Raw genomic sequence first — 18,408 nt, 5'->3', positions numbered from 1 at the left:
TGTTATTCACAGAAAATCTGCTATACAACTGGCCACTAAGTTAAGTCAACTCAAGAACTACATAAGCTCTATTCACAAATGAATCATTTAGACCAGTTTTGTGAATCAATTCAACTGATTCATTCAAAAGATCTGACTCAAAATTATAGATAGGGTGGATGTTTTCCAGTGAAATTTCAACAAATTATGATTGATTGCATGAAATTTATGTCTGTACAAACCTTTTGCATGCATTTAGAAAACTTGGACTATAGTTCACAAGTAATATAGGCTTTTTTATGATATTATGATGCTTTGTGTCCTTTGTAAAGCTTGAAAGCTCTGTTCTTCTCACACTATAATTACATAGCAATAGAGTATGGGGGTAATATATATATTTTTTTCATTTATGTTCCATTTTATGTTCCACAGATGGTTTGGTCATATGCATTTGGAACGACATGAGGGTGAATAAATAATGCCAAAATATTTATTTTGAAGAAAATATTCCTCTAAACATCTTGATATGCTTATGTGATACAAGTTGTCTATAAAGGCCTATTTCTAATTCCCAACATGATGCACTAAAATTGAGACAAGAACTCATAGCGATCTGAAAGCAATTGTTGAAACTGGGCTGCACATTTTCCCATCATAAAGTTATTTTCCTCACTCTAGCCAGCCAGTCGTTCAGCCTGACATGATGCAACCTGCATTATTATTACTTTGCATCACTGTATTACTGAAACGCATGCCATAAATTTGGCATTAATGAGATTGGTACGGTCAATAAATAAATATATGGATAACGGTTGGACTGAGAAGTTTCCTGGAGAGCAGATGTGGAGCGACAGATGCTATGTGGCTCTTTTAGCACACTAGATGTTCAGCCAGTAAAATATGTGCCCGCTGAAAACACTGTGGTTCTAAATCAACTCCTGAGAAGCTAAAATGCATTTATTTAATAAGGAGAGCTCATGGTACATTAGAGCGATTGTATGCAATGGCCATAAATCATCCAACGTGGCCCTTTGTAGCTCATAACCTATTTCAGGAGGTATGACATCACAGCGTTTCCATTTACTATAAGCTGAGCAATAAACTGCAGGCAATAAAGTGGCACAGAATGCAACTTCTTGTAATACAAATCTTTGAGTTGCCACAAAAAAATGAGCATATCATGCAAAATCCTCAAAATGAAGCATTCAGAACTGATTTGGCAATCCTAATCCTTGATTTTTAATGCAAAAGCTGAGTAATCTCAGCATACTTTGACTTCCAAGACAAATGAGTTTCAGTATTGGGGGTAACACATTACAAGTAACTTAGATAACTAAAGTAATGCATTACTTTTTATTTACAGTAAAATATCTATTTTTTTTTTCAAATAAGAAACACCAGTTACTTTGTTTTCCCAAGTTACCAGTTACTTTGTTTTTTACAAGTTGTGTGCAACGTGTAAAAATTATAGTTACTGTAGTTCTAGACTAAAAATGAATATGCATTTACTCATCTCACTTGCACAAAAACATATTTATTATTCCTCAAAATTAATACAAACTAAATTGCAAACTCAGAATATGATGCAAACCTGCAATAATTAAATATGTTAATCAGTGAATTTACATTCAGAATGTGGCTTTTTATGTGAAAGGGCTTTTACGTATGCCAAAAATATAACTTTTTATATTAAAAAAATACAAGCAATTAATTCCAGCCTAGATGAGAAAAAGTAATGCAAAAGTAACGTAAAGCATTACTTTCCATAAAAAGTAACTAAGGAAAGCAATTAGATACATTTTTAGGGAGTAACTCATTATTGTAATGCATTACTTTTAAAAGTGACTTTCCCCAACACTGAAGAGTTTTGCATTTTTTCAGACACAGTTTTGAAGTGCCGTTTTGTCCCAGGATCTGCACGAGTCGCCTGGTGAGTTCTTAAAGTTTTGATGACCGTGCTAATTATGAGTAGGTGGGTGGACGCTGGATTCAGGTCTGTGCTCTGCAATATACTGTGCACTATTTCATGATTAGAGACTTCTGTTCTTAGAGGATAAGTTCATGTTAAGAGGATTAGTTTGCTATGTCTGCTATTACTGATACATACCGTACTGTACATAGTGTTAAGTGTACAGTTTGGGTGTATAAGACTCAATAACCTTATTTTATTTTATTTATTTATTATTATTATTATTATTATTATTATTATTATTATTATTTTTTTTTTATTTTTTTTTTACATTTTATTTCAATTAAATAAAGAGAGAATAATTGGACAAAACAAAGTTTTAAAAGGTTAAAAAAGAAAGTCTAGAGGCTTCTTTTTTTGGATTGCATTTGGATGGAGAAAAAAAGTTGATCTTTTTAATGAACTGATTACAGTTCACAACAGGTTAGGCTATATATGTAATATTACATAACAACTTTACATGATGTAAATGTAATATATATATATATATATATATATATAATATATATATATATATATATATATATATATATATATATGCATTTTTAGGCATAAACATTTAGATCAAAAATATATTTAAGATTGTGTGAAAGTTCAATCTCGACTGGTGGTGTACATAATACAACTGTATCTACGGCACTAGTGTAGGTCACAGGACCTCACAGGAAATATCTTCAAACAAAAGCCTGTATAATGCATCCTAAGGGGAAATGTGATGGAAACATGGTATCAAAATTAACACTTACAAGGCCATCTGTTTTGGCCTCTACGCAGTTCCTTAGAGTCCGCCTTTTGCCTTCCCTTCTTCCCTTCTCAGATGAACAGATTGGGTGTCGCATCGCTGCCATTCTCGTTAGGTTGTATGACTCTTTGGACACCTGAGAGTGAAATTTCAACAGACCATTATGTCTCTACAGGGCTAAAACAGTATTAATCTGATAATTATCTCACCCTATTGCGTTGTTGTTCATGACACTGACATCTAAATCCACAGCGAACGCCCTTGGGAGAGGTGAACAACACCCTGATTGGTGACACCAGCACTTGGCTTTCGCAGCTGCGGACTAAGAACGTACTGGCAGGAATTCAGTGTTCCTTTCATCTCCTCAGTGTGTAATTTGCCAATTCCTTACACGTGGAATAACAGGCCATGTCATCCGCCTGGCGGCCTGTGCTTATAGACAGGAAAGCCCAGAGACGCCTGCTGCGGATACAGAGACTCATCTTAGCCCGATCTGAGTGAACCAGCAAAAGAACCCAGATAATGTATCCAGACTGTAGTCGAACTCCTAAAAACAAATATCTGATAAAAAACATAATTCTGGACTTTGGTGTCCTTTTTTCCCCACAAAACTTCCAATTTATAGATTAAGTCCACCTGTGAATGAAAATTCTGTCATTATTTACTATCCCTCATGTTGTTGAGACCTCTGGAATTTTTTTTTTTTTTTTTTTTTTTTTAATATGGAAGACAAAAGGTGAATATAGAAGAATATCCAGGATGGACAAAATTACAAATAAAATCCCCATAAAAGCAGTCCATACTACATGTGCACTATATAACAAGTCTTCTTAAGGCGTATGATAGCTTTGTTTGAGAAAAAGAGCAAGATTTAAGTCATAATCCATCCAGTGTTTCTCAAGCTATGCTATAAGACATCATTGTTGGCAAGCGGCATCGGTTCTTCTGTGTTTCATGACAAAATATCATGTATTTGACTTGAGAACTTAAAACGAAACATGAATATATAAAGGGAGAATTGTCATGTTACTTATTTGTGAGCCTGGCTGTGAAAACCCAGCCAAATTCTTGTGTTTGTGTGTGTGTGTGTGTGTGTGTGTGTGTGTGTGTGTGTGTGTCATTTACTGTTTTCTACATAAAATCATCCTTAACAAGGTAAAGAACATTCTGTGGCAATGTTACCTGTATTTCTTTAATATTGACTGAGAAAGGCCATGTCAAAAATTGGAATCACGGTGAAATTAATGGTTGAAATCAAAATTTGATGCTTGTTATTTCATAATTATATTTTGAGACTTTAGCCTGGATTTCACAGACAGGGTCACATTTGTTCCCTTAAAAAGGAAAAAGGAAAATAGAAATTAATGAGATAATCATTATTACAGTATATAGTAAAAGTAACATGGACAGTATAGCTCAGATCATTTGTCCTAGGTAAAATTCAGCAATGAAATTCAAACGGAGCTCATGAAGACATGTTAGCAGGAAATCTCCATTTGCTCTCTAAGAGAATCAATTAAGAAAGAGATCTCATGTGCGATTTTCTTTCCTATGGGAGAATGTGCTTTAGCGGTTATACAATGTGAAATGCTCACAGAGAAGTTTAACATGTTGGTTAGAAATGACTTTGATGAATTTGAGTGGAGTGGAAATGTTAACTGAGCTTGTTGGTTTGGGTTCTCGGGTCAGGAATACATCCAAATAAGAGAAGAAAAACGAATGTGAGATGAACTGAGAGTGGGCGAGAGCCCGAGATGAGCGCACTTTTTATCCCAGCACCGACTCATAACGTGGCCGTAATCAGAATCCCAAATATCCTGGGATAATGGCTAAGCAAATCGTTCCCAGGCACGCCTGCTCAGTTTAAGGAAGACAGGGATCCGTGGGGTAAATAATCCGATTTTGCTTCCTTTATCTTTGTGATGCAGTGGAAAGACGGACGCCTTTGAGATGCCATGTCTTTTTGTCACAACCTTTTGTATGTACTTTGCAGCCTGCAGACTCGGCTTTAGACGCATCCCGTTTCCAAGAGTTTATTGGCAGAGTTGCAGAAACCTCGAATAAGCACACTGCTTACACATCCTACCCCTGTTTTCCATTTTCTCCCATTTTTCCCAGTGTTTATCCGGGGCCGGACCATTCTGGATCAGTTAACAGGGATAGTTCTCCAGTGTTGATGTGGAAGTTCATTAAAAACACAGGAAAAAAGGCGTATTTCTAAACAATTTAAAAACATAAAGAAAATAATGATTGTAATGTTCAGGATCCTGCACCATCTTGGTTCAGACTACTCTTCCATTTTGTTTTATGTGTGTGTGTTTCAATGTTTTCAAATTTCAGCTTCTGCCAGATCTCTCTACAAAGACAAATTGTTTATCTGGAATGTCGTGGAGCATATGTGTCATTGTTCAATATTCTCTGTGTTGACATGCACTGGGATATAAAATGGCATAGTTGATTCAGTGCCCTAAATATCTTTAGGAATACCAACTGACTTGCCAGTTCCACAGTACAGGTATGCAATGCTATTTGGGTGAACAGTGAAAAAAAGCCTTATAAATCTCTGCGACATGAGAAGCATAGCTCTTACAGCACTGATCACTGTCTTTACTGGGGTCTAGTGATAAAAACTACTCTGGGTGAAGGGTTATTGTGGATTTCACAAGACAAACCTTGGGCAGACATTTGAAAAATCCATTGTCAGGTCATTAGTCATCATCTGAAAGAGATTTATTGTCTTTAAAACATTGCTGCTTATTATTTATACAACAGTTAGTTCTGGTCCTGAAATTTTATAGGCCAAGAGTTCTGGTTTGTGTTACTCTGCTTGCTTTCTTTGAGGTTCCAGATAGACTGTCAATCTGTATATTTAGAGGTGGGGATTATTAAATGATTCCTTCTGCAGGCTACAGCAGTAGGGGGCAACAAGGGGGCATTTTTGTAAGTTTGTCATTTGAATTGCTAAACCAACTTATCCAGGAACATGTGAATAAAAAGATGCTGAATCATTCGCTGAACTGATTAGTTCACAAACACTAATTCATTTCAAAAGAAGTGGCTGTCTTTCTTTGAGTCATTTAAATCACTTAACCCAAACATTCAGATATATCTGTATGAGTACTAAAGTCTCAAATTCAAAGAGATATTCTTTATAAAAGTTAAGAGTCAACCACTCCTACCTAAAACGGCTCATTTTAACGGCTCATCTACGTCATGATGTGGGAAGATTTACATAACGCCTCCCAGATGTTCACGCAAAGAAAGAAGGCGTAACTTTTATTCTCACTGTTTCCGCAGCCCCTATATTGTGGAGGTGCTGTGTGTTTTGTTGTGAAAGCGAAACTACTTTGTTTGGCCTTCTAAAAGAGGACACAACTAGAAATCAGTGGTTAAGTTGTATTTACAACACTGTTCCAGAACAGTTCAACCCAGATATTCAAATGTGTGCAACGCATTTTACGGAGGACTGTTTCCTGTGAGAGTAGCCTACAATGCTGTTTCTATAAAGTGGAGCATTTCCAACTTTGTAAGGACAGTGTGGCGCTTCTGACTCACAGTCTGTAAGTATGTTTTCATATGTAAAGGATTTGCCATTGATGATTCAAACGCGAGTTTTGAGCAGTGTTTAGTAGAGCTTGTTGTTTGTCGTTTTTCCGATCACAAATGCAGACATGGTTTATGTTTACGTGGTGTGATACGCAACACAACGCGTAAAAAGACAGTATAAGTTATTATAATCAGTAATTATGTCCCCACTGGATGCAACAAATGCCTAATTTATAATGGGTTTTAATGTTTTTGTTTCGTCGTGCCAGTGTTCTGACTGGGACATTTCCGTCACACGCTTGAGGCATTCGGCCAATCACAGCACACTGGAAAGCTGGCCAATCAGAGCACACCTCACTTTTCAGAACGATGAGCTTTTTTTAAAAATCAACGCGTTTCAGGAAGGCAGGGCATAGAGGAGAAACAATAATGTACAGTATGTGGAAAATAATATGTTTTTTGAACCTTAAACCGCATGAACACATTTCATTACACCAAATAGACAAAATAATATATTCTTTTTAGCAACATCATATGACCCCTTTAACTAATCATTTACAAAACATGACTATACATTCACAAATAATTATTAAGTAATATGCTAATGATTTACAAATCTTGTAAGTTATCTTGTAAGTTATTTTTAATAATTAGATTATCAAACAGATCCTTAGTAAAAGGTTAATACAATAAAAAAAACATATATATATTTTTTTTAAAGGTAAGTGGTTGCAAACAATATATTTTAGCTACGTTTAAATAAACAAAATGTTGAAAGTTAGTCAACTAAATTTGTTTATTTAAAAGTAGCTAAAATAAACTGATTGCAACCACTTACCTAAAAAACTAAAACAAATAGTAAATTCAATTAATCGTTTTTTTTTTTCAGTACAGACACTAGTTAAGTTACTAGGAAACATATTATTAATCACTTTACTAGTATCTCACAGCATTAAAAATACTCCATGTGTCAGAAAAGACATCTGTCTACACCCTCACCAGTCAGCCCTTACATTGCAGTACACACTACAAAGTATTCAAAACCTGTTGTGTAATCGCATGAATAAATAATTTGCAACACTTTCTGGATCCCCTATTCTAAAGTGTAAACTACTCATCATAACGATTTGTAAATCGTTAGAATATGACTTAATCATTTGTGAACGTATTGTCATGTTTTGTAAATGATTAGTTAATCATCATCTAATCACTTGTAAATGATTTATAACTCAGTCTACAAAACATAGATAAAAATATTAACATACCACTTATTATTTATGAACACATAGTTATGTTTTGTAAATGATTGGTTCATCATTAACTAATCACCAGTGGTGTATAAAGTACCTGAAAGCCATACTCAAGTAAAAGTACAAATATCTTACCAGAAAATGACTTCGGTAGAAGTTGAAGTCACCGTTTAAAATATTACTTCAGTTAAACTTATATAGCACTTCATCTGGTACTTAGTGTCTTTCATTCCAACATAAGAAAACATTTCTGGAATCTGCATCTGAAATAGCATTTAGATGTATTTACACAGTTTATGTATCTCAGAGGGGACATGGATGCATTTTAACTGCAATTACAGATGCATAAACAGGAATATTGTTTTGTTGTTTAACATAAAAACATTGAATTCTGTCATTTGAAATAATTTAAATATATTTAAATAATTTAAAACATGTAAAAAAAAAATGGTCAGAATGAGAAATTAACCACCAGTAGGTGGCAGCAAGTCACTGTTAATGAGTGAGTCATTGCGATTCAACCAATTCATTCAAACGCCTGATTCTTTCAGAAACAAAGCATTTGACTGTTAATGAATGAATAGCTGAATCATTTATTCAACCAATTTGTTCAAAAAGCTGATTCATTCAATAAGTAAACACCGTCCATTTCTCAGAGACGCAAAACAGTGATGTGATCTTTGTTCTGAACTATTTTCGTTAGCAAAATTGAGCAAAAACAAGCAATATTATGTCTAAAATGTAAGTCACTTATTGCTTAAATGAACTTGTATAAACTGATTATATAATGTGTTCATGGCATGCCGATATCTGCAGAAAAACAATACTCTTTGTGTGATTAAGTTAACTATATTTAATTATATAAATATAAAAAGCATACAGAAGCATTTTTGCCATTCACAATTTAGAATGCCTGGAATTTAGAGTTTATTTAGACTTTAGACTAATTCATAATTTGAATTTAGACTAATTCATTCCAAAACAACTGACTGTCTTTATGAATAAGTCATTGACTCATTTACTCAACTGATTTGTTCAAGAGCACCAGTTAATTCAGGAACAAAACAGGTAAGTCACTTACTCAATCGATTTGTCACTTTTACACCCCTACTTATTTTGCTTTTCTGAAAATCAGACATAGCTCCATGTTATGTGTGTGTGCCTGTGTGAGAAATAAGCCCACGTCAGTGTTGCGTGTCTTCAATTTCGTGCCAACTGCCAGCTGAAAGCATGAAATGAGGTCTAATACTCACCCTGACCCCAATCTGAGTTTCTGATGACAGAGTTTCAGGCTCTTCTCACACCCTGCGTCTCTGCGCTGGTAAATGCAGTCTGCTGCCTGCTGCTGCATTGACCTTCTGACCTTGTGAGTCATAAGGCCTTCCAGCTGCTACTGGCTTCCATTTCAGAGCCCGTAGACCTCAGATCCATTTACACCTGCTACGACCCACTGCAACTTTTCCACTGCCTCTGCGGACTTCTCTGTTTACACACACATTAACACACATGCTACATGCAGAAACAGGCACACAGAAACACATAGGCTTTTGTCATACAGTATAAGAGACTGGGGCTGACTGTCACTTTATATATACAGTATATTAGTTTACTGTTTAAATCAGCCTAAAAACAACATACTATTATTTTATATAAATATAACAAACATATACTGTTTAATTGCATTGTTCCCATTGTGACAACATGCCCCATAAGCCGACATCTTATTCACAAATTGTCAAAAGAAGTCTCTTACTGTAAGTAAATCAAAAATGCAATAAAAAAATACAAATACAATTTTCTATTCAAATGTATGCTATTGTATTCTATTGTAAATGTACACACTTGTATGCAATTTATTCCTCTGATGCAAAGCTGAATTTTCAGCTTCATTACTGCAGTCTTCAGTGTCACATGATCCTCCAGAAATCACTCTAATATGCTGATCTGTTGCTCAAAAAAAACTATTTCTTCTTATTATTAATGTTGAATACATTTGAAACTGTGATTTCGGGATTCTTTCATGAATAGAAAGTTCAAAACAACAGCATTTATTTAAAATAGAAATCTTTCGTAACAGTATAAATGTCTTAACTCTCACTTTTAAACAATTTAATGCAACTTTACTAAATAAAAGTGTTATAAAAAAGTATTGTAAGAAATCTATTTGCAAAAACTAATATGTGCCTACTACCGAAATTTGTTAAAAAGGTCACATCATTTTTATTCATTCATTCATTTAAAATAATATTTATTTATTAATTTTGCATAAGGTGTCATAATGTTGAATATGCATAAAACAAATGTATCTCAGCATATCTTGGCAAATTATTCCAAATGATATGTTCAGTTTAATTTTTTAAAATTAGCAGAATGACATTTGAAATGAAAATGGTTTTTGCCTATTATTTTCTTAGTACATAATACTATGGAGCACCATTGGGGAGTACAGCAGTTTGTCAGGGCTCTCCAACCTCTATGACATCCACAAATTTTCTAGTCAATTGATTTTAGAGTAATAACACTCTTGGCCCGAAGAGTAAAAAATCACTAGGTAAATTCCTTCTTATGCATGATGAATGTGTTTCCTATTAAATAGGAGTCAAACGCCAAGCAAAAAGCATACAGATGATTCAAATAAAACCCTGTGTTGGTTCCAAGATGATATTTAATGTCCTTTGGCAGGGGCAGGGAAGAAATATGGTTATATTGTAATAGAATGTCTGATTCACAGACCCCAACAAAACAGAGCAAAGTTTCTGTGTGAGAACGCAGAGGAAAGAGTTTAGGGGTCTTCCAAAAAGCCTTGGGGAAGTTGAATAACCCGTCAGACTCACCTCACACCGTGTGACATTCAGTCATGTCCCAAAAGCCTTTGGTACAAGTGAGAACAAAACACAGGCAGAACCGCTGACCTGGGAACGTAGCAATTGACGAATGAATCAACAACCACAAATGTCCAAATGCATCATTGTATTGGTCCCTGAGTGGGACAACACATTCTGCGTTTTGGCTCCACATGAGTCAGATCATTATGTTTGATGGATAATGAGGACCTGGTCTGTCAATGAAGTCACTCACGTTGACAAGGATACTAACGGTGATGACCCTATACTCAAAAGATTAGTTTATGGACAAGCATAAATTTCTATTCAACTCCAGTCGAACTGCTTGAACTAGTGTCGTTAAAGGGATAGTTCACCCCTAAAACGTGTTTGGCCATTTTTACTCAGAAAACATGTGTTTTTGCATCATTTTCGAAGCTTGAAAGCTCCAGTTCACATTTAGTCACATCAAAAAGAGTAACAAGTCATTTGTTTAACATTTTTCCTGTTAAATTTCACAGGATGAGGAACTAAATTGAATTTTATTATTGCGATTATATGTGGACAACTTTCATTGCATCTGCCAACAAAATTTCACGTGCAATTTTCCCACTGAATGCAATTAATAAATTAATAAAATAGATAAACTACATTAGTTTGTCAAACAACTAAGAGAAGTAAAAGAATTGCAACTCAACTAAAAAGCTTTTTGGCTTGATTCAAAGCAGCAGTGGCTCTGGGAATAAAACTATTCCTTGGTCAGCATGTATGGGCATTAAAATACTTATAACGTCTTCCAGATGGAAGCATTACAAACATATATTGACATGGATGTGTAGAGTCAGTTGCTGATATTGAGACACAGTTACCTTACTCGTTAAATGTCCTCAACTATAGTAAAGCAATTAAATTGTCCTTTGTGTGGTCACTAGACCTCTTACCAGGACAAATGAGTCTTTGGGCTGAGGGAAGGGAGGGAAGGGAGAAGATGACGTGTTTTTTGATCATCCTACACACCCGTACAATTTAAGTCCACAATGTGGGCCGTTTGCTCTGATCCATAGAGTGGGACTGATGCGGTTTCCTTCCTCTTACTGTAAAGGTCATGCACAGGAGCTCTTCCTCGGTCTAACTAAAATAACAAGGAATAATGACATTCAGTACAGTCAGGGATGAATCACTGCTCACGTAGGGGGAAAACACAACTGGGATCACTTTGATAATTGAAATCACTACAGAGCAACAAACTTTATCCTTGCATTCTATTACGGTTTAAGAATGAAGTCAGTAAGAAACTGGTGTTTAGGGATACAAAAGACTAACATACTGGAAAGTGATAATGAGGAGACAAAAAAAATTAATAATAATAATAATAATGTAATTAATATAATAATTTTATAGAATATATATACACGTGTGTGTGTGTTGTGTGTGTTGTGTGTGTGTTGTGTTGTGTTGTGTATTGCGTTAACAAGCGCAAGGTTGGGGGTTCGATTCCCCGGGAACACATGATAGGTAAAACTTGATAGCCTGAATGCACTGTAAGTTGCTTTGGATAAAAGTGTCTGCTAAATGCATAAATTTAATTTAATATATATATGTATGTGTGTGTGTGTGTGTGTGTGTGTATGTATATATATATATATATATATATATATATATATATATATATATAGTACAGATTATAGGTTTTTGATGTTTGTTTTTTTTTATGTTTTTTAAAGAAGTTTCTTCTGTTCATCAAGCCTGCATTTATTTGATCAAAAATACAGAAAAAAAAATTTAATATTGTGATATATTATTACAATTTAAAATAATTGTTTTTAAATTTATTATACTTTAAATTATCATTTATTTCTGTGATGCAAAGCTGAATTTTTAGGATCATTATCACATTGATCCTTTAGAAATCATTCTAATATGATGATTCATTATCAAAGTTGGAAACAGTTCTGCTGCTTAATATTTTTTCAGAACATGTGATACTTTTTTAGGATACTTTGATGAATAAAAAGTAAAAAAAAAAGAGAAGCTATGTTTTTAAAACATAAATATTTTGTAATAACAATATACACTACTGGTCAGTAATTTGGGGTCAGTAATTTTTTTTTTCTTTCTTTTTTTAAAATAAAATCAATACTTTTATTCAGCAAGGGATGTGTTAAATTGATAAAAAGTGATAGTAAAGAAAATATATTATTAGAATATATATTATTAGATTTTTATTTTTTATTTTGAATAAATGCAGTTCTTTTTAACTTTTTATTCATCAAATATATTAGACAGCAGAACTGTTTCCAACACTCATAATAAATCAGAATATTAGAATGATTTCTAAATGATCATGGGATAGACTGGATGTTACATGTGACACTATATATATATATATCAGGTTTAGCTCACTTTTGGGTACAAATTTGTCCACACAATATGAATAAGTAGGTACACACACACACACACACACACACACACACACACACACACACACACACACACACACACACACACTGTATATATATACTGTATATATACATATATATATATATATAAACAGAACAAACTGAGACAGACTTAATCCAGAAGAACTGTGGCAAAGTCTCCGAGAGGCTTCAAGAAACCTACCTGCAAAGCTACCTGAAAAACTATGTACAAGTGCACCTAGGGCCAAAACTTTGCATTTAAATTTGAGGTTTAAGACATACGTGTTGGACATTTATATTCTACACAAATGGGTTTTAGACACTGAACATTACATACTAATTAACTTTATGCATTCCATTCATGAAATCTAAACTCTGTGAACTGATGATCTCTGTTGCTAAACAGACAGTGTAGAGACAGTTATCTCTTTCCAGCATTTTGCGGTCTGAGAAGAGTCTATCTCAGGCTGACTTTGGATCTGTCTTTCCTTCTCTCTCTTGTTTCCTGTCTCGTTTTTTCAAGGAGCACTAGGAAACTGTAAAGCTCTTCTCAATGCGGCCTGTATGATGCTGTGACCTTGCACTGAACCCAGCATTGTGGATTTGTTATTGGAAACACCCCTCTGATGCTCTTATTAAGCCAGAGTAAAGATGAAAGGTTACGCTCTGTTTTCACATCCATTTCAATAGCAGATGGACATGCAGAGATGCCTGACATCAGATGGCCAGAACCTGCAGTTAACAGAAACCCAAAATGGAACCTATTTAAAATCTCAACCGTTTCTCCTACTAATCAATGAGATAATTTGGAGAGCAAATGGAGACTTTTTAAATGAAGTCTCATCCTAAAACAAATCAAGTCTCTCTCATCTAAAATGTAGCTTTAGAAAAATACCCCAAAAAATTAATGTATCTCTTCTAGAGTTCAAAATGATGATTAAATAAGTTGATTAAAATATTCCAAAACCAGATAATATGAGCTACTATCTACATTCATTTTAAATTTCAATATACTCTATACCTGTATGTCAAAAAATATTTAATTTGTGCAAACTTTAAGGAATTTTGGGATAAATTTCAGGTATCAATTTGTGCCATTTAATGTTTAAAAATGTATTCAATTATTTATTTGTATGAAATATAACATGTTATAAACATGTCTACAGAGTCTTGACATTCTGCGGTGTTGTGGACTGTGCACAAGTGCACACACAAATTATGATGTTCTTGGTTCAAAAAAACAATGTGTGTTAAAATTAGTTAAATAAAGTTTTTATACACTTAAAATAATGTTCTCAAATTTATTTATTTATTATTCTTATTTTATTGTATTTTGTTTTTGCGAATTGTATTGAATCCAATTAGACCTGTAACAGAAGTGGAATTTTGATGTAAAAATAACACCATATACATGTATAAGCAATGGATTTGAGTTCTGTTTTAGTTTTATGGCATTACAAAAATCAAAATGATATCATCAAAAAGAAGGTCAACAAAAGCATCTAAAAAAAACTTAATGCTGACGTCCTCATATAAGCTAACTTTCCCACGCTGAACAATGGCTAACTTTAGCTCTTTATTTCCATCCTGCTAATTTTCCTGCCATTGTGTAAATAATCAAGTTATAATTAAAAAAGGTTTATGTGCCTGAGCTTGACCAGGGTATATTTCTGAATGTCTGGTGTGGCCTTTTCTAAAAACAATTCCTTAAACATATATTCATTTTTCTTTACGTTCTAGCACGTGAGAGCGAGTGAGCTACTATCAAGTGCTCGCCATCTGCAGATGGCTGCAAATCGTGGGAGAAGCATGACCATTACATCACTGCGTATGAAGTTACCATTTAATTGCTTTTACCGCTAAACAAGCAAACTATACCGTACATACATATCTCTGTGTCTCTGCTCCTATACCCCTCCACAGAGTTGTGAAAGAAAATGTCTGTTTGGGCTCCTATGACTCGACCCCTATGGAGGTAAATGAACGCCTCTGATACGCTAGAGAAGGGCTCCGGGAGAGATCACTTCCAATCACGTCCTGCATCACCCGCATGGCTCCTGGGATTCGGCTTGGGGTGAAATTAAATGGCCGGTGTCATAAAGCCACTAAACAATGGAGCCATTCAGCCATTGGAGTTTCCTTCAAGTGAATGCAAACACGATACTTCTGATTCAGCACTTTCGCCTCAATGTGCTCCATTCTTGCTCTTCTCCCACTGCGGTCACCTCCTCAAAAGAGTAAATCACCCTCCATCACACTCAAACACGGCCATTGTGTTGTGTTTTACTAGTGATGGTGCTGCTAAACGCACTAGACTTAAAGGGATATTCCACCCCAAAATGAAAATTTTGTCATTAATCACTTACCCCCATGTCATACCAAAGGCATAAAAGCTCTGTTTGTCTTCGGGAAACACAGTTTAAGATATTTTGGATGAAAACCTGGAGGCTTGAGACTGTCCCACAGACTGCCAGGTAAATAGCAGGGTCAAGGTCCATAAAAGGTATGAAAGTCATCTTCAGAATACTCCATCTGACATGCAATCTGTGTTATATGAAGCAACGGGAACACTTTTTGTAAGCGGAGAAAACAAAAATAACAACTTTATTCAATAATTTTTGATTTAGTCTTAGTCGTAGTCTTGAGACGAAAACGCTTAAAAGTCTTAGTCACATTTTAGTCATTTGAGTCTTTCATAGTTTTAGTCTAGGTTTAGTTGACGAAAAGTCATTGCATTTTAGTCAACTTTTAGTCATTACTTTTAGTCAATAGTTTTAGCCAAACTGTAGTTACCAAAATTTAGAAGTGAAAAAAAGGAGCAACTTTGAAAAATACTGACACATGTTCAATTTTCAATCACCTGTTCACGTTCACTTAATCCATAACCTACTGTATTAACGTGAGATACTCTACACAAATATTTGGACTGCTGTGTGTGTATTTGAGCGCTGAGAACTGATCGAGTGCTGTATATGAGAACTGAGGAAGTGGAGTGTGTGCGCGCGCATGCAGCACGATTCCACCTATCCCGCCTTCAGTAACTTTAGGTTAGTCAACAACGAATTGTGACTCCCGGGAAAAACGGGATGTCTGGTTACCTTACCCCTTCGCGTGCTGAGGCCATTGTTTCAGATCGCTAGTTCGCGTTTTATTAGCCTATCCATCCACTGCGGCTGCTATACTGACTAGATATGCAAACGCCCCTTATCCGATCGCAATCCAATGACAGGGACGCACATTTTGAAGGACAATGGCCTTTAGGATGCATTTTGAATGTCCGGTAGTCCTCAAATAATATTATAGTTAAGTCTTGTCTAGTTAACGAAAATGCGGCATGAATTTCGTCATAATTTCATCATCAAATATTATTTTTAGCTTGTCAACGTCTCATCTTTGTTACATAAAAAATGTTCGTTAACGAATATTTTTCATCGTCGTCTTCGTTAACGAAATTAACACTGCTTTGTCAACAGTCTCCTCTGTGTCTCTCCATATCACAGTATGCTGTGCATGCTCTTTTGTGACATCCGCACCACAAGGATGCACTGTTTTATTTCAAATCAAAGCTAAATACATGTAGAAACAGCGCAACCTTGTGATGTAGATGACACAGAAGAGCATACACAGCATACGATGATATGGAGAGACACAGAGGATGACAAAGGAATTATTGAATAAAGTCGTTATTTTTGTTTTCTCCGCTTTCAAAAAGTGTTCCTGTTGCTTCCCAGATTGCACGTCTGATGGCAGATGAAGTATTCTGATGATGACTTTCATATCTTTTATGGACCTTGACACTGCTATTTATTTGGCAGTCTATGGGACAGTCTCAAGTCTCCAGGTGTTTAATCCAAAATACCTTAAATTGTGTTCTGAAGACGAACTGAGCTTTTACGGGTTTGGAACAACATGGGGGTAAGTGATTAATGGCAAAAAAAATCATTTTGGAGTGGAGTATCCCTTTAAGACAAGAGGAATGGAGGAGCCTGAAAAACTGATTTAAAACTTACAGCTAAAATATCGCCAGTAATACTATTTTCTGTGCAAACGTACAAAAGCAAAGTCATAAATACAGGCCATATATATATATGGCCATATAATATGGTGACATGCCAATCAGCTAGTCAACTCAAAAACACCTGCAAAGGTTTCCTGATCCTTCAAAATGGTCTCTCAGTTTAGTTCACTAGGCTACACAATCATGGGGAAGACTGCTGATCTGACAGTTGTCCAGAAGACAATCATTGACACCCTTCACAGGGAGGGTAAGCCACAAACATTCATTGCCAAAGAAGCTGGTTGTTCACCGAGTGCTGTATCCAAGCATGTTAACAGAAAGTTGAGTGGAAGGAAAACGTGTGGAAGAAAAAGATGCACAACCCAAGAGAACCGCAGCCTTATGAGGATTGTCAAGTAAAATCGATTCAAGATTTTGAGTGAACTTCACAAGGAATGGACTGAGGTTGGGGTCAAGGCATCAAGAGCCACCACACACAGACGTGTCAAGGAATTTGGCTACAGTTGTCGTATTGCTCTTGTTAAGCCACTCCTGAACCACAGAAAATGTCAGAGGCTTCTTACATATGCTAAGGAGAAGAAGAACTGGACTGTTGCCCAGTGGTCCAAAGTCCTCTTTTCAGATGAGAGCAAGTTTTGTATTTCATTTGGAAACCAAGGTCCTAGAGTCTGGAGGAAGGGTGGAGAAGCTCATAGCCCAAGTTGCTTGAAGTCCAGTGTTAAGTTTCCACAGTCTGTGATGATTTGGGGTGCAATGTCATCTGCTGGTCTTGGTCCATTGTGTTTTTTGAAAACCAAAGTCACTGCACCCATTTACCCATTTATGAATTTTTGGAGCACTTCATGCTTCCTTCTGCTGATCAGCTGTTTGAAGATGCTGATTTCATTTTCCAGCAGGATTTGGCACCTGCCCAGACTGCCAAAAGCACCAAAAGTTGGTTAAATGGTGTTTGTGTGCTTGACTGGCCAGCAAACTCACCAGACCTGAACCCCAGAGAGAATCTATGGAGTATCGTCAAGATGAAAATGAGAAACAAGAGACCAAAAAATGCAGATGAGCTGAAGGCCACTGTCAAAGAAACCTGGACTTCCATACCACCTCAGCAGTGCCACAAACTGATCACCTCCATGCCACGCCGAATTGAGGCAGCAAAGCAAAAGGAGCCCCTACCAAGTATTGAGTACATGTACAGTAAATGAACATACTTTCCAGAAGGCCAACAATTCACTATTTTTTTTTTTTTTTTGCAACATTATTAGGTCATGTGAAAAGTGACAACATATGGCAACTAATGCATCAGCGTTTCTACAAAGTATGAAGCAGCAAATAGTAACTGTTTTCAACATTGGTAATAATAAGAAATATATTTTATTAGCAGCAAATCAGCATATTAAAATCATCTCTGAAGGATCATGTGACACTGAGGACTGGAGTAATGATGCAGAAAATTCAGCATTGTATTTAAGTAATTAATGACATTTTATAACATATTTAAATGGAATACAGTTAGTTGTAATAATATTTCACAATACGACTGTTTTTAATGTATTTTTAATCAAATAAATGCAGCCTTACTAAGGAGTCCTTTCTTACCATCCAAATAAAATGTAAATCCATTAAATTTAAATTAAACATATTTTGTGGCCATTTTTATTTCAGTTT

The 18,408-nt window shown here is 35.3% G+C and overlaps 1 long non-coding RNA gene across 1 annotated transcript; it reads right to left on the bottom strand.

Moving 5' to 3' along the window:
* Nucleotides 1-2,520: 2,520 nt before the first annotated feature.
* LOC122138389 lies at nucleotides 2,521-8,965 on the bottom strand. The gene is made up of 3 exons (XR_006155527.1): nucleotides 8,740-8,965; nucleotides 2,900-3,152; nucleotides 2,521-2,826 (listed from the first exon to the last, which is right to left on the bottom strand). It is a non-coding gene; the product is annotated as an uncharacterized LOC122138389 (long non-coding RNA).
* Nucleotides 8,966-18,408: the final 9,443 nt, after the last annotated feature.

Source organism: Cyprinus carpio, chromosome B9, assembly GCF_018340385.1.
Source record: "Cyprinus carpio isolate SPL01 chromosome B9, ASM1834038v1, whole genome shotgun sequence".
Lineage (NCBI taxonomy): Eukaryota > Metazoa > Chordata > Actinopteri > Cypriniformes > Cyprinidae > Cyprinus > Cyprinus carpio.
This window is presented reverse-complemented; position numbering and strand designations above follow the sequence as displayed.